At 44.0% G+C, this 13,755-nt stretch overlaps 1 long non-coding RNA gene across 1 annotated transcript; it reads left to right on the top strand.

Moving 5' to 3' along the window:
* Positions 1-1,178: 1,178 nt before the first annotated feature.
* On the top strand, positions 1,179-6,547 carry LOC102124616 (uncharacterized). Its single transcript, XR_001491186.3, has 3 exons — positions 1,179-1,298; positions 4,864-5,051; positions 6,101-6,547. It is a non-coding gene; the product is annotated as an uncharacterized lncRNA (long non-coding RNA).
* Positions 6,548-13,755: the final 7,208 nt, after the last annotated feature.

Genomic DNA, 13,755 nt, shown 5'->3' with positions numbered 1-13,755 from the left:
AATAGGATCTGTAAGATGTGTTTTTTTTTCACAGCACTTCAGCAGCCCACAGTAAGACCCTTCAAGGTCACATAAACAGAATGAAAATGGGGCCCAGAACATCATCCATGCTAGAAGCCGTGGAGGGCAGAGGGGATAGTAACACTGTTTTCTGTGTGGCTGAACTAATTCTACTCGATCAATTGGTTTGTTCAAATAGTCAGTGTGAATAAACAAATATTTATTTAGCAGTTATTTAGTCGGCCCTCAGAAAATATTTATTGAGGGCCGACTCTATGTCAAGAACATTGTTAGATCTTGTAACCCTACCTAGTCTTCCACTGGCACACATGGAAGAGAACAATGAGGAAGTGAAAGAGAAGTTGTAAACTGAAGAATGAAGCCATCTGATATGACATCACGCTATTTGCACAGCGCCATGTTTTCCCCGGCTCATTGCCTTGAGAAAACTCGTCAGCTACCCTTTCCTTATGGAGATTTAAGACTCTAATTCAAGACATTAAGGAATTAGGGATTCAAATCCCGTATTTCTCCATCCTTGTTCATGTTATCATTAGCTTTTGAAAATGAAGAATGATTTGCCATTTTAGTCATTGTGTCAGTGAAAACTCCATGGAATTTGTGTTTTTTAAAACATTCTATGACACGCTCATTTTTAAGATATACAGCTTTTATGCATTAAAAATGCATGAAATGTAGACAAATTTTAATGCTGACCAGAGCATATGTTTACTTACACCAATTTATGTTATGTTCCGAAGTTTGAGTCTAAACCTTTGTCATGTTCTAAGTCTAAGGTTTTTCCTGAACCATTTTCCAGTATCTGCCGTGATGGCAATATTGCAGTGACGTCTGCATCTTACAACCCATGTTCCTGCTCAGGCCTCCTCAGCACCAGGACAGTGACTGGCTGCTATGCCTTGGATGCACGTTGGAAAAGCCTGTGTCTACTCTTGTTGTTTTATGTCTTCCTTGTTTGACTAATGGCTCTCTAAGAGGTCAATTGCTTGATGCTGTTGATAGATAGTATTTTTGAGCCTGTGTTATGGTTCTTCATGGGTTCACCTCCCCTTGCTCTAAAAATTTTGTCATCTATTCCAACATATTTAGCTATGCTCATACATGTACAGGCAATCACATTTCTTTGAACGTAGATTTAAAAATTACTCTTTATTTCAGAATTGTTAAAATACGAAGACATATAATCTCGGAATCAAGGAAAAGAGGGCAACTGAAAACCAAGTATTCATGTTGCTTCCCAGGAAGATGACGGGCTGGACAAAGGAGCTGAGAAGCAGGTTTGTACTTGCACGGTGTAGGGTCATCACTTAGCTCCATGTGCCTCCTCTGAGGGCACGGGGGTATGTGTGGTTGACTGCTTTGATATATTCCATTTCGGTTTGAAAACACCCTGAGGCAACAGTGACCAAACTACTTTTATCCATTCACAAACATATGAAAACCAAATGTGGATCTAGGAAAAGAGATTGTCAAATAAATTAATTTTTGCTACTACTACTAGTATTTTTTAAAAAAATAGCGCTGAAACCAAACCAAAACACAATTATTTTTCTTAGCATAAAAATTCAATACTCATACTCAGAAGTTTAAAAAAATACAATATTTATGAAGTAAATGAATATTTAACTTTTTACAATTAAAAACATGCACCAAATATGCCAAGAGGAAAAGAAAGAAAATCAAAAGGTCTTCTTTCTAATACTTAGTAAAAATAGTTTACACAGAGAATCAGTGTAGTTGGTTCTCCAGAAAAGGCTGATTATCAGTTACTAGAAATAATTTATACATTAACACGATGTTTATAGTTTTTATTCTAAAAGTTATAAGCACAAGGCAAAGAATGATTTTTCCTCATCCTTTTGAGAACAAATTACTGATCGAATACCCCATTGCCTCTGACTATTCTCTGCTGTATTTCCTATAAACAAGAATATTCCTACATGTGCTCAATATAATCATCAAAATCAGATAATTAATATTGATATGTTTCTACTATTTAATTTGCAGAGACAATTCAAGTTTGCTAATTGTCCTAACAATATTATTCTTCATAGCAAACGTGTCAAGTTCAGAATCCCCTGTTGCCCTGAGATGTTGGTGTGGTCTGGCTCTGTGTCCCCACTCGAATCTCATCTCAAATCCCCACATAATCCCCACAAGTCAAGGGAGTGCTGCGGCCTTCTTGTTTTCTTCACTCTGGAAAGTTCCTCATTTTCTCCTTGACCTTCATTATCTTGACACCTTTGAAGACGACAGGCCAATGCCTCTGGAAGGCCCAATAATTTGGATTTGTTTGATGTTTCCTCCTTATTATATACAAGATATGCATTGCTGGTAGAAATACCACAAAAACATGGCAGAAATACCATGAAAAACAAACACTTTGCTTTCTTCTCTCACTGCATCATAAAAGGAGGTGCCCAACGTTGATTTGTCCCATTACTGATAATGTGTAGTTGGATCACTCGATTAATATCTACCAGTCTACTTCACTGGTAGATGGAGTATTTAGTGCCGCCATAATAATAGTACTTTGTGTTCATAACTATTGCACAAACATTATCTAGTATATAATACACTAAAGTTAAAGTTATTCATTAAAGTTATTTATTTTCCTTTGCAATTAGCACATATTGGTGGGAAGTATGTTGAGACTATAAAAACATGAGGTTTCTCATCAAACTCCAATTGATTCATGTATTTATTTACATCTTGAGGATTTGTGTTTTCTATTTTATTCAATAAATTATATCCTGTTACCATCATGTATTTGATGGTGATTTTGTTTTCTAGCTTTTGCTAGCGAGAGCCTCTTTCAGGTGGCTTGGTGTCTTTTGTCACAGTTCTGTGTGGGGGCCCTTCCTACCCTGCTTGGGCTCTGACACCGGCATCTTCCCGGCCTGGCCCTGCTTGGCTGCCCTCCTTTCCCGCCCAGGCTCTGCAGTGTGCTGGGGGCCACCTCACTCTGTCCCCATCTGCTCTGACACCGGCATCTTCCCGGCCTGGCCCCGCTTGGCTGCCCTCCTTTCCCACCCAGGCTCTGAACTGCGCTGGGGCCACCTCACTCTGTCCCCGTCTGCTCATTGTGGCATAGTTGTCTTTCCTGCCCAAATCCACTCAGTGGCCTTTGGAATGAATTGTTCAGGAAGGGAAGAGGAAGAAGAATTTTTGTTTCCAAGGTTTTCTTTCAGTGGCTTTATCTGGACCTTCATTCATTTAGTCACAAATGTTTTGAGCATGGATATTTTGCTGAGGTCTATCTTAGTCTAGCAGATATAAAGGTAAGACACAGATGCCCATTTGGGAGCAGAAAACAGCAGGGAAGAGGAAACATGAGCACAACCATCTAAACGTAGGGGCTGCTAATGTTCTACTGGAGGGAAGAGGAAGGGATGTGAGAGGGCCGCTCTCCACAGGCGGGAGGATGGCCTCAGAGGTCAGTTTCAAACAGGGCACATTCTAGGACAAGGAAACAGCATCGGCCAAGCTGTTCTCGCCCGTAGCCCACAAGCCACACGAGGCCCAGGATGGCTCTGAATGTGGCCCAACACAAATTCATAAACTTTATTAAAATCTTATGAGCTTTTTCTGTGTGTGATTTCTTTTTCTTTTAGCTTATCTGCTATCATTAGTGTTAGCACATTTTATGTGTGGCCCAAGACAATCCTCCTCCTTCCAATGTAGCCTAAGAAGGCCAAAAGGCTGGGCACCCCATGGATAGGCAAAGGCACGGAGGCCTGAAAGCGCAGGTAATCTTTGGGGAATAGCAAGTGGTCACTGGGATCTAGAAGAGAATGCATAAACATGTGTTAAGATACAAGCAGGGAAAAGAAAGGTTAGGGCCAGATTAGAAGGACTGTGAATGTCATGTTAAAGTTTAAACTTTGCATATTGGAGTTTGTGCTTTATAGAGAAAACATTGGCAACAGTGTGGAGAAGAAATTGGAATTACATAGGAGACCGTTTTAGGAGAATATTATCCACCTTTTTTTTCCAACTAAGCAAAAGGCCCAGGATTCTGGTCTGCACCAAGGCCTCCAGAGAGAGTGAGGATGGGGAACTCTATGCCTCTAGGTAGCTGAGTAAAAAAGTTCTAATGTACATCTGTTGCATTTCTGAGGTGTAAATACTCCCTCCGTGACCAGTTTTAAGCTATCAACATCTCATTACTGAGCAGAGTTTGGAAGGCATTAGCATAGTCAACATAGCCAGTGCAGGCCAGCTCTAGCTTACTCCTAACAGGTGAGGACGTGTCCTGTAAGGGGAAGGGAAATGAGTGTAGGATTACAGAGAATGACTTTATGCAAAGATGTGGACTTTATGGGACAGGTCAAAGACCTGCACAAGAAACAGCTGAGGCTGTCTAAGGCTGAGTCAAGCACCTGGTGGCCTGATCCAAGGAAAAGCAGGACCGAGCCCTGGTTCTGGTTGCCTGGGGAAGAGACAGTGTGAATAACAAGCTGTGCCACTGAGGGAAGACCCCTGAGGGCAGGTTGAGGAAACCCAGGGCCTATGAAGTATTTAGCAAGAGTTCCCTTCCCGGTCAAGGACAGGGCTGTGGCAGGAGGCGGCTTCGAGGGTTTAGAGCCACTGGCAAGCTGTGTTCTCAGAGCCTTCCACTGGTGTGCACGATCCCCTTACCTTTACTAAACACTTCCACTTTCTCCTCTGTCATACACTTCCCCCAAGACAAGAAAGAGCTATGAGTTTGAATCAGGGCTGAGAATAATAATAGCAAATCATAATGAGTAGCACTGAGCTCTGTGATGTTACAGACACTTTTCTAAATGCTTTATATGTCTTAAGTCTTTAACCCTCACTGATATGATTTTTATTTTATAGATGAGGAAATTGAAGCAGGAAGAGATGAAGTAATGTTCAGGTGAAGTAGCTGGAGAGGGTACAGTATTAGAACATGCCGTAGAGGGCTGACTCCACACCCATGCTCCACTCTGCTACACTGGGGAGAAGAAAACATTCAGGGAGGACAAAGTATTGGCATCTCGAGATACCATGCACTGCATAATGAGGTAGGTGAGCCCATGACCTGGCGTCTAACAGACATGCGAGTAATGTGTTTTGAATTAATAAATAGGCAACCTCTCTTGCATCAGTTAATCTTTATACAGTGAGAGTTTTATAGGCCTCACTGTCTTGCGTTTTGATTTTGGACATCAAAGATGATCTTTGAGCAGTGTGTTATAGTTTCCCAAACAATAATTTGAGAAACACTGGAAGAATATGCCCAGCTTCAGTTTTGAAATATTGCATCAATTCTTCTGCTCCTAGATCATGGAGCTCGTTCTCATCAATAGATTTAATTAATTTAGATATTTATTTACAACAGCCTCTTTTCTCTTGACCTATTCTGCACGAGGCAGGCCTGGATAGTGTGCTGAGGGTCTCACTCCGCGATAGCTGGTGCTCTAGTTGAGTCTGTGCACAGCGGCTCCATCCCTGTCTCAAATCAGTGCTCTGGCATCTGTCTTTACCCTCCTCTGAGCTTACTGTATAAAAAAAACCTGCTTTTGAGAGACATCAAGAATGCACGGTTCCATCTTTACGATGAGAGACAGATCTCCCATTAAAAGAAGAATTCTGCATTTTGAAAAACCGAGTAGGTTGGCACTTAAAAGGGAATTCCAGCTGGTTAATTTAGGGTGCTGAAAAAAAGATCCAGCACAAGAATGTTTTCTGGCTGTGAGCCCACTGCATTTTCAACTGATTGCAAACTGGAGACATTTTCATCACACGAGGGACTTTGCTTTTCAGTATCACGTTGTTCTGAGACAGGAAAACAACAGTTTGGCCCTGGTATCATAGCTATATTCACGAACATGATCAATGCCAGTTGCATCAGAACCAAAGGTAGCCTTACGTTTGCTGATGTATTAAAAGTAAAAAAAAAAAACTGAATGAAAATTTAAAAAAATTTTCCCTCTTGAAGTTTTTTTTATTCTTGCTTCCTAATTTTCTTTTCTGTTGTGTCTATGAAAATATTCTGAAGATATGAAAAGAGCTTTAGGTAAAAGAACAGTTTTGAAAATTGTTAATTTCATGTGGTATTTTTTGCCCCCAGTGGCTAAACGTGAAAAAAATGTATAGAATCCTCTGTGGGTCCAGGCAGCTCCCCAGGGCCGCTGTCCTCCGTGCAATGATCCAGCAATTCATACAGCTTTCGCCTGCTGCTCTACCAGCTCCACACCAGACCCGGTTCTTTGACAAAGAGAATGAGAAGCTTAGGTGCTGTTAGAGGCTTTTCGTGGTTTGGCCTGAGAGTGACACACACTGCTTCGGCTCCCGTTTCCTGGGCCGGAAGTTGTTATGTGGCTCTGCCTAACTTCAAGCGTCTGGGAAGCAGAGTCTCCCATCTGCCCAGAAAGAAGAGAGCTGGATACTGCTGAACACTGGTAATGGCGTGTTGTCCCATCATCCTTCCCAGACGCCGGCATAGTCCAGATGGTCCGTGGTCCAAGTGAACAGAAAAAAACCCTAAGCTTGCTGCCACCTTTACAAACTAACAAAGCAAAACACCTCCCATTGTGATTTCTTGTTTCTATGGAGTGTTGAAGTTTCCCTAAATAAATTGTCCCCTTCATAGACTTTTCTTTTCCATGTTTCTCTTATTCCGTTCATTTCAGCCAAAGGAACGTTGCTCCCGTCTCTAGGTAGAGTCTGGACACCTTTTGCAGCAGCCGTAGACCCAAGAATTGATGCCCTCAGAAGCATGTCCACATTTGAATTACTTCAACTCTGAGTGTTCTCTGTGCTATTTATTGTCAAGGCATTTAAAACCGTAGGATGCAGGTGGCCTCAGTACTGTTAGTGCACTGCCTTGGTTCCCCAGCCTGCTGGTAGGACTGATCCTCCAAGTGACCAAACTTGGGGATGGTTGGGACGCGTATTGACGTCCTAGGGATCCAATATTCATTTATTCTGTTTCTAACACTGTTCATTGCTTTGTATAAATCCAAGTTGCTGTCTGGTATCATATTTCTTCCTCCCAGAGAACTCCATTTAACATTTCTTATATGTAGGTCTGTTGGCAATGATTTCTCTCCGTTTTTATTTGTCTGAGAAAGTCTTTATTTCTCCTTCATTTTCTCTCAGGGAATAAAATACTGAGTTGAGTGTTTTTTCTTTCAGCACTTTCAAGATATCACCCCGTTGCCTTCCGTATGGTGTGATTTCTGACGTGAGATCTACTGTAATTTTTCTGTGCTCCTTGTTATACAATTTGTAAGAACTATAAAGGGTCTGAGCTTTTATCCTACTTTTAAGCTAAACATTTACCTGCCGTAGTTTCATAGAAGCTGGTAGAAGACAAGAGACAACAAACAAATGACAACGAGCCATCAGTGACACACTTCATAAGATGTTCAGAAACAGGAGAAAGCTGTGGAAAGCTGGCTCCCAACAGAAATGTGTTTCATTGGCTGACTTCAGGATTTCCTATCTGTGTTTTGTTTTCAGTTTGAATACAAAATACATGTGTTCAAGCATGTACATGTGCTCGTGTGTGTGTGTATATGTCTCTGTGTGTATATGTGTGTGTATATGTGTGTGTCTGTGTGTATACGTGTGTATGTGTGTGTTGTGTGTGTCTCTGTGTGTCTGTGTCTGTGTATGTTTGTGTGTGTGTGTCTGTGTCTGTGTGCATGTGTCTGTGTGTCTGTGTGTGTGTGCATGTGTCTGTGTCTTTGTGTATGTGTGTGTGTGTGTGTGTATGTGTATGTGTGTGTGTATGTGTGTGTCTGTGTGTGTCTTTGCGTGCATCTGTGTGTATGTGTCTGTGTGTGTGTCTGTGTGTATGTGTACGTGTGTGTATGTGTGTGTATGTGTGTGTCTGTGTGTGTGTGTATGTGTGTGTCTGTGTGTCTTTGCGTGCATCTGTGTGTATGTGTCTGTGTGTATGTGTACATGTGTGTATGTGTGTATGTGTATGTGTGTGTCTGTGTGTGTGTCTTTGCGTGCATCTGTGTGTATGTGTCTGTGTGTGTGTATGTGTACGTGTGTGTATGTGTGTATGTGTATGTGTGTGTGTGTGTCTCTGTGTGTGTGCGTGCATCTGTGTGTATGTGTGTGTGTCTGTGATGTGTGTGTGTGTCTTTGTATGTGTGTATGTGTGTCTGTGTGTGTTTGTGTGTGTCTGTGTGTGTCTGTGTGTGTGTGTCTTTGTGTATGTGTGTGTATGTGTGTGTGTCTGTGTGTATGTGTCTGTGTGTGTGTGTGTCGGTACTTACTCCTGCGTGGTATTCTCTGAGGTATTTGGCTCAGAGATTTGTTGTCTGTCATTGTTTGTGACACTCTTGGCTATTATTTCTTTTGGCCTGTTCTCCTCCTCTCTTTTTCCTTTAGAGACTCCACGTAAACGTGTGTTAGATCATTTGATATTCTCTCACAGTGCTTGGGCGCATTATTCTGTTTCTGCTGCTGTGTCTTAGCCTAGGTACTTTCTATGGACCTGTCTTTAAGTTCACTGATTCTTTTCTGGGTTATGTTAAGTCTTCCAGTGGGGCTGTAGAAGATGCTTTTCATCTCTATTACTGTCTGTTATTTCTGGGATTTGAACTACATTATTTGTTACGGTTCCATCTCTATGCTGAAATAATCTGTCTAATCTTAAACATCATACACCTCTTTATTGAAGGCTTTAACTTATTAATCATAATTATTTTATGCTCTTTATCAGATAGCTCCAACATCTGTGTCGCACCTGAGTCTAGTTATGCAGATTCCATCTTTTTTTTTTTTTTTTTTTTGAGGTAAAGTCTCACTCTGTCTCCCAGACTGGAGTGCGGTGGTGCCACCTCGGCTCCCTGCAAGCTCCGCCTCCCGTGTTCAAGTAATTCTCCTGCCTCAGCCTCCCGAGTAGCTGGGACTACAGGTGTGCACCACCACGCCCGGATAATTTTTGTGTTTTTAGTAGAGATGGGGTTTCACCATATTGGTCAGGCTGGTCCTAAACTCCTGACCTCAGGTGATCCACCCGCCTCAGCCTCCCAAAGTGCTGGGATTACAGGTGTGAGCCACCACCCCCGGCTGCAGATTTCTTTGTCTCTTGGCAGCGCATTGTTTGTTTCTGTCTTTTCACGTACCTTGTAATTTTTTGTTGGAAAGTCACACATCTTTTTCAGGACAGTAGAGACTGAGCTAGAGGTTTTTATGTGTGGAAGTGGGTGTTCTGTGGGGCCTTTAGTGTGGGCATTTGTGTTCATCTGGTGAGGAGTTGGGAGGGGTCTGAGATTTATGGTTGCTGTAATTATCCTCCACGCTCCACAGTCTTCAGATTCCTCTAGCGATCCTCTGTTTCTCAAAGTCTGCTCCACTCTCAGCATTAGGCCCTCCCTCCACGCTGTGCAGTGGAGAGCAGCGGTCTCTTCTAGCTCTCCCCACAGTGTTGCACCTGGCTCCCCGCAGTGTTGCACCTGGCTCCCCGCAGTGTTGTACGGCACCTGGCTCCCCGCACTGTGGCACCTGGCTCCCCGCAGTGCTGCACCTGGCTCCCCGCAGTGCCCTGTGGCACCTTACTACTCGTGCTCCAAGCTTGTTGGTGCAGGGAACGGTGCCGGACACATCCTCTGCTGTTCTGACCCAGCCTCGGTCTCCACCTGTGTCCTTGGCTCACAGAGGTGTGACCTTCGTGAGTGTTTCTCCTCCTTAGCTCTAGTTTTGATCCCGGAGCAATGCTCTTTCTAGATCTCAACATCACAGATCGGAAATCAGAACTGTTAGTTTATTTTTATCTCTTAATTTATGGTCTTCGATTTGCCCATGTAATGTCAGGAAAATAGTGCGATTATTCGAACTGTCCCAGATGTAAAAGCCAATCATTTAGGCATCTAGGGAGAACCACCAAGATACTTTGTGGGAAACAGAAGTCACGTTGGACATTATTCCTACTTCCCAAGAGCTTGTGGTCTAAATGGCAAATAGTTTCTGGTAAATCCATAGTTAAAATCTGAAATGTGTGATCTGCCAAGAATAGTTGAATGACATCCAGGAAGGAAGTGAGTGACGACTGAGATCAGCTGCCAGGAGGAGGTGGGGCTTGGAGATGCATCGCGGAATGCAAAGGGCAGGGGCTTTGCTGTCAGACTCGGCAGGCACAGACTCCCAGCTTTGCCTCTTGCCTGGCATAGCATCTCAGTTAAATGGCTACACCTCTCTTTGTCTTAGTGGATACAGTTGTGCTGATGATATTCGACCTTCGGGCTTACCAACGGAACCAAAGGAAATAATATGTGAAGACCTTCATATAGTTCTCAGCTTATAGAAGGGCTATGAGCCATTAGAATTTAATTTGTTTTTGTTTTTTCTTCCCAAACCCCAATTTTTAAAAATGGTAGCTTTTGGATAGGCAGAGAGAAGCCAGAAAGGAACTCTAGAGGAGGGAAAAACAGAAGTGAAGTGCCTGGATTTAGCAGTGATTATGATCGGTTTGTGGCACACTGAGACCAGCCTAGCTAGAGCAGCTACTGAAAGTGACAGGAATTAGTGTAACTCGAGGGCAAAACACAGGCAACAAGTGCACACTTCTGACGGGTTTGGTGCTGAAACCCGCACCTGGTCTTTTAGGCCAGTATCAGACCTGCCTCATCAGGGCCCATACATAGACTTGCTGCTGCCCTTCCTTACAGCGGTGCACTAGTGCCTTTATTTCAGATAAGACAGAAGGAACAATTTCTTGGGATGGGACAGGGTTCACCTAGTTCACCACGGCAGGATGTGGCTCAGACTTCGGAGGCTGTATTAACCAGGTCTTCCTTTCTGACGCTTTGATGTCTGCAGTCTTGCCTGCCGCTCCCAGAGTTAGCCGATTCCTAGAGATAGTAAAGGGTTCACCTTCTAGTGTGTCTTTCAAATGCAAACCAACCAATCCAGAGCCGTACCCTCAACCCACTTATTTAGGAGCCCTGACTCAGGGCCATGGTTCTGCTGCCTTGATCACTCAGGGCCAGGTCCTGGACAACTAAGGACAGCCCCAGGGGCCGTTAAGATAATTCAAACTAGCCAATCCTAAACCTGCTTATCCTGCCTCATGTACCTTCCTGTGGGAACTGTAATGAAGACTCTTGCCTGTGTCTTCCCCTCACTCCCTCTGCCTCCTGAGTGACCCCAGTGTTTTCCACGTGGGCCTCTGGCGTGCGGAGCCCACTTGTCCTGGGAACTGTGAGTATCAAATCATCTTTTCAATCGTATTGTCTTCTGACCTGCTGGCCTCACCACATCTGAGCAATCATAAAGCATACCTCTTAAAACAGACACAAATCCCCTTACAAGGATGGGGCAGATACTGGTTACATGTTCACATCGAGAGTCTGGGCTGACAGGAAGAACCCAGTGACTGGAAGACAAGGAGCAAGAACAGTGAGTTAGGTGGGAGGTGGCTAAGTGGAAGGTGTTTTGCCAGAGTAATGGGGGTGACATGGAGGAGGAATGAAGCCCAGCGAGGGCTCTGTTGAGAAATACATCCAGGTAGGGGCTTGCAGCGTTTCTCAGGGTTTTGGCACCCGCGGTGGTCAGGGGTTGGTACCCACGCTCTGAGAGACAGGGCCTCAGGCTAGAGGAGAGAGACATGTTTCCAAATGAGAGACTTGGAATCTGGGTAGCACAACTGACATGAAAGCTCAATAATAAATCTTGGGAATGAAGCACAAGCCCAGCTGTGAAAACTACGGCACCATATCCATGCTGGACAATACAGGGCAGTGCTGCCCAACCCAAGGATATTGGCCGAAGCCTTCTTCAATACTTTCTATCTAAGGTCAGCATTAAGTCTAGGAAAGACCAGACTGGGCCTGAGCCTGCCAGGGAGGTCAGGTTGCCACAACTATGCGGGGAAACCAGATCAGCTCTGGCAGAAGCTGTTGTCAGGAGTTTCATTCCAGCGTCATCCACTCAGGGTTCTAGTCCAAGTTCCTTTCTCACAAGTCTTGCTGTTCCTGTTACAATCAGCCCACTCCCCAGTCCACACAGTTTCTTGACCCCAGGGGCCCATTTTGCTCTCATTACCCTATGGAAGGTGCCTCTTGAAATTTATAGCCCCTAAAATCCTGCAAATGTGTTGATAACAGATGTCTACTTGGCTACATCTGAGAGGGCTTCTCTGTCAGGAGCACCAGCCTGCAGAGTGCTGTTCCCAGCTGCTGCTTCAAGGAGGGGTGCTGACTGATGGAATTTCTGCAGGAATCCCTTCATTCTTCCACGTTTTTCTTCCTGAGGGAAAAACTTTGCTTTATTGTTAAGTCTTCTGGGACTGACTCTGCACAGGTGAGTCTGACACTCCTAAATCTTACTTACTTTCACAGCTTCTCATGAGGTGGTCAGAGCATTACAGACTTTGACTCTCCATTGCAAGGGAACAGGGGCCAAACCCCCTCCGAAATGGCTGTGGAATAGGGGCTATCTCTGCGTTAGGCACCCTTGAATCTCAGTTCCTCAGCTCTGACTTTCCCTGTCCTCAAATCTGGAGAGTAGCCCACAGTGAACTATCCGCCCTAGATCCAAGGTGATTCTTTTGCATCACTGCTCCTAGGAGAAGAATATTCACAAAATCTTTAAGGTATACACACATGTACATGTATACACATATGTCGTAAATACATATACATATCTGTGTACACTCGAAAGATGGAACTTGGCCTCACAATCACACAATCATTTTAAGCAATTTCTTTCATGGTACCAGAGACACCACAACACCATTTGTAAGTTGCTTTGGGACCTGTTCAAGTTGAATTGTGCTCTCCAATAATTCACATCTTGAAATCCTAACCCCCAGTAGCTCAGAATGTGACTGCATTTGGAGACAGAGAAATAAGGAGAAATGTAGATGCAGGCAGGTACAGAGCAAAGGTGATGTAAACACACAGGGAGAAGACAGACACCTGTGAGCTGAGGAGAGAGGCCTGAAACAGGTCTTTTCTTTCCATCACTTGGAAGGAACCAACCCTGTTGACATGTCGATTTTGGTCTTCTGGCCTCAGACCTGTGAAACAGTATATTAATGTTGTGTAAGCTGCCCAGTTGTGGTACTTTCACAGTAGCCCCAGCAAATCAATACAGGGCCTACAGGCATGGATTTCTGTTTCAGTTACTTTGCTTTGCAATAAATGTGCCTAAAACTTCAAGGTGTAGAGCAATCATTTTGTTATCTTCATCGATTCTGTAAGTCTAGCATTCAGAAGGGACACAGCGATGATGGCTTATCTCTAATCTGTGATATCTGGGTCATTAGCTGGAGAGACCTGATAGTTGGATATAATGGTCGCACTCACTTCCAGGTCTGGGCTGGAATGATGCAAAGACTAGGCCTGCTGCCAGGAGGGCCTACACGTGCCCTTTCCGTGTGGCTTGGTTTCCTCACAGCTTGGTGCCTTTGGAGCAATTGTCTTTCCTGTATGGTGGCTTATGACACCAAGCACGAATGTTCCAGGGTACAAGCAAAAGTCAGATCCTCTTCTATGACCCAGCCCGGGAGTCACTCAGGTCACATCTGCCATATCCGTGGGTCTAAGCATCACAGTCCTCTCCAGAGTCAAGTCTGCAGGATGGTTGTGGCAATGGAACAGACCCCACCTCTCGATGGAAAAAGTGCCAATGCGTGTTAGGGCGACGTGGGCAGTGTTGCAAAACCTTCATGCTTAATCCAAAGCGTGTTACCCCTTCATACAGGTCTTTGCAAGCTTTGGCCACATGGAGATAGAGACATAGGGAAAGAACGGATTAAAT

Source organism: Macaca fascicularis, chromosome 5 (assembly GCF_037993035.2).
Source record: "Macaca fascicularis isolate 582-1 chromosome 5, T2T-MFA8v1.1".
In the NCBI taxonomy this organism is placed as follows: Eukaryota; Metazoa; Chordata; class Mammalia; order Primates; family Cercopithecidae; genus Macaca; species Macaca fascicularis.
Note: the sequence above shows the minus strand (reverse complement) of the source record. Positions and strands in the feature narration are given on the sequence as shown.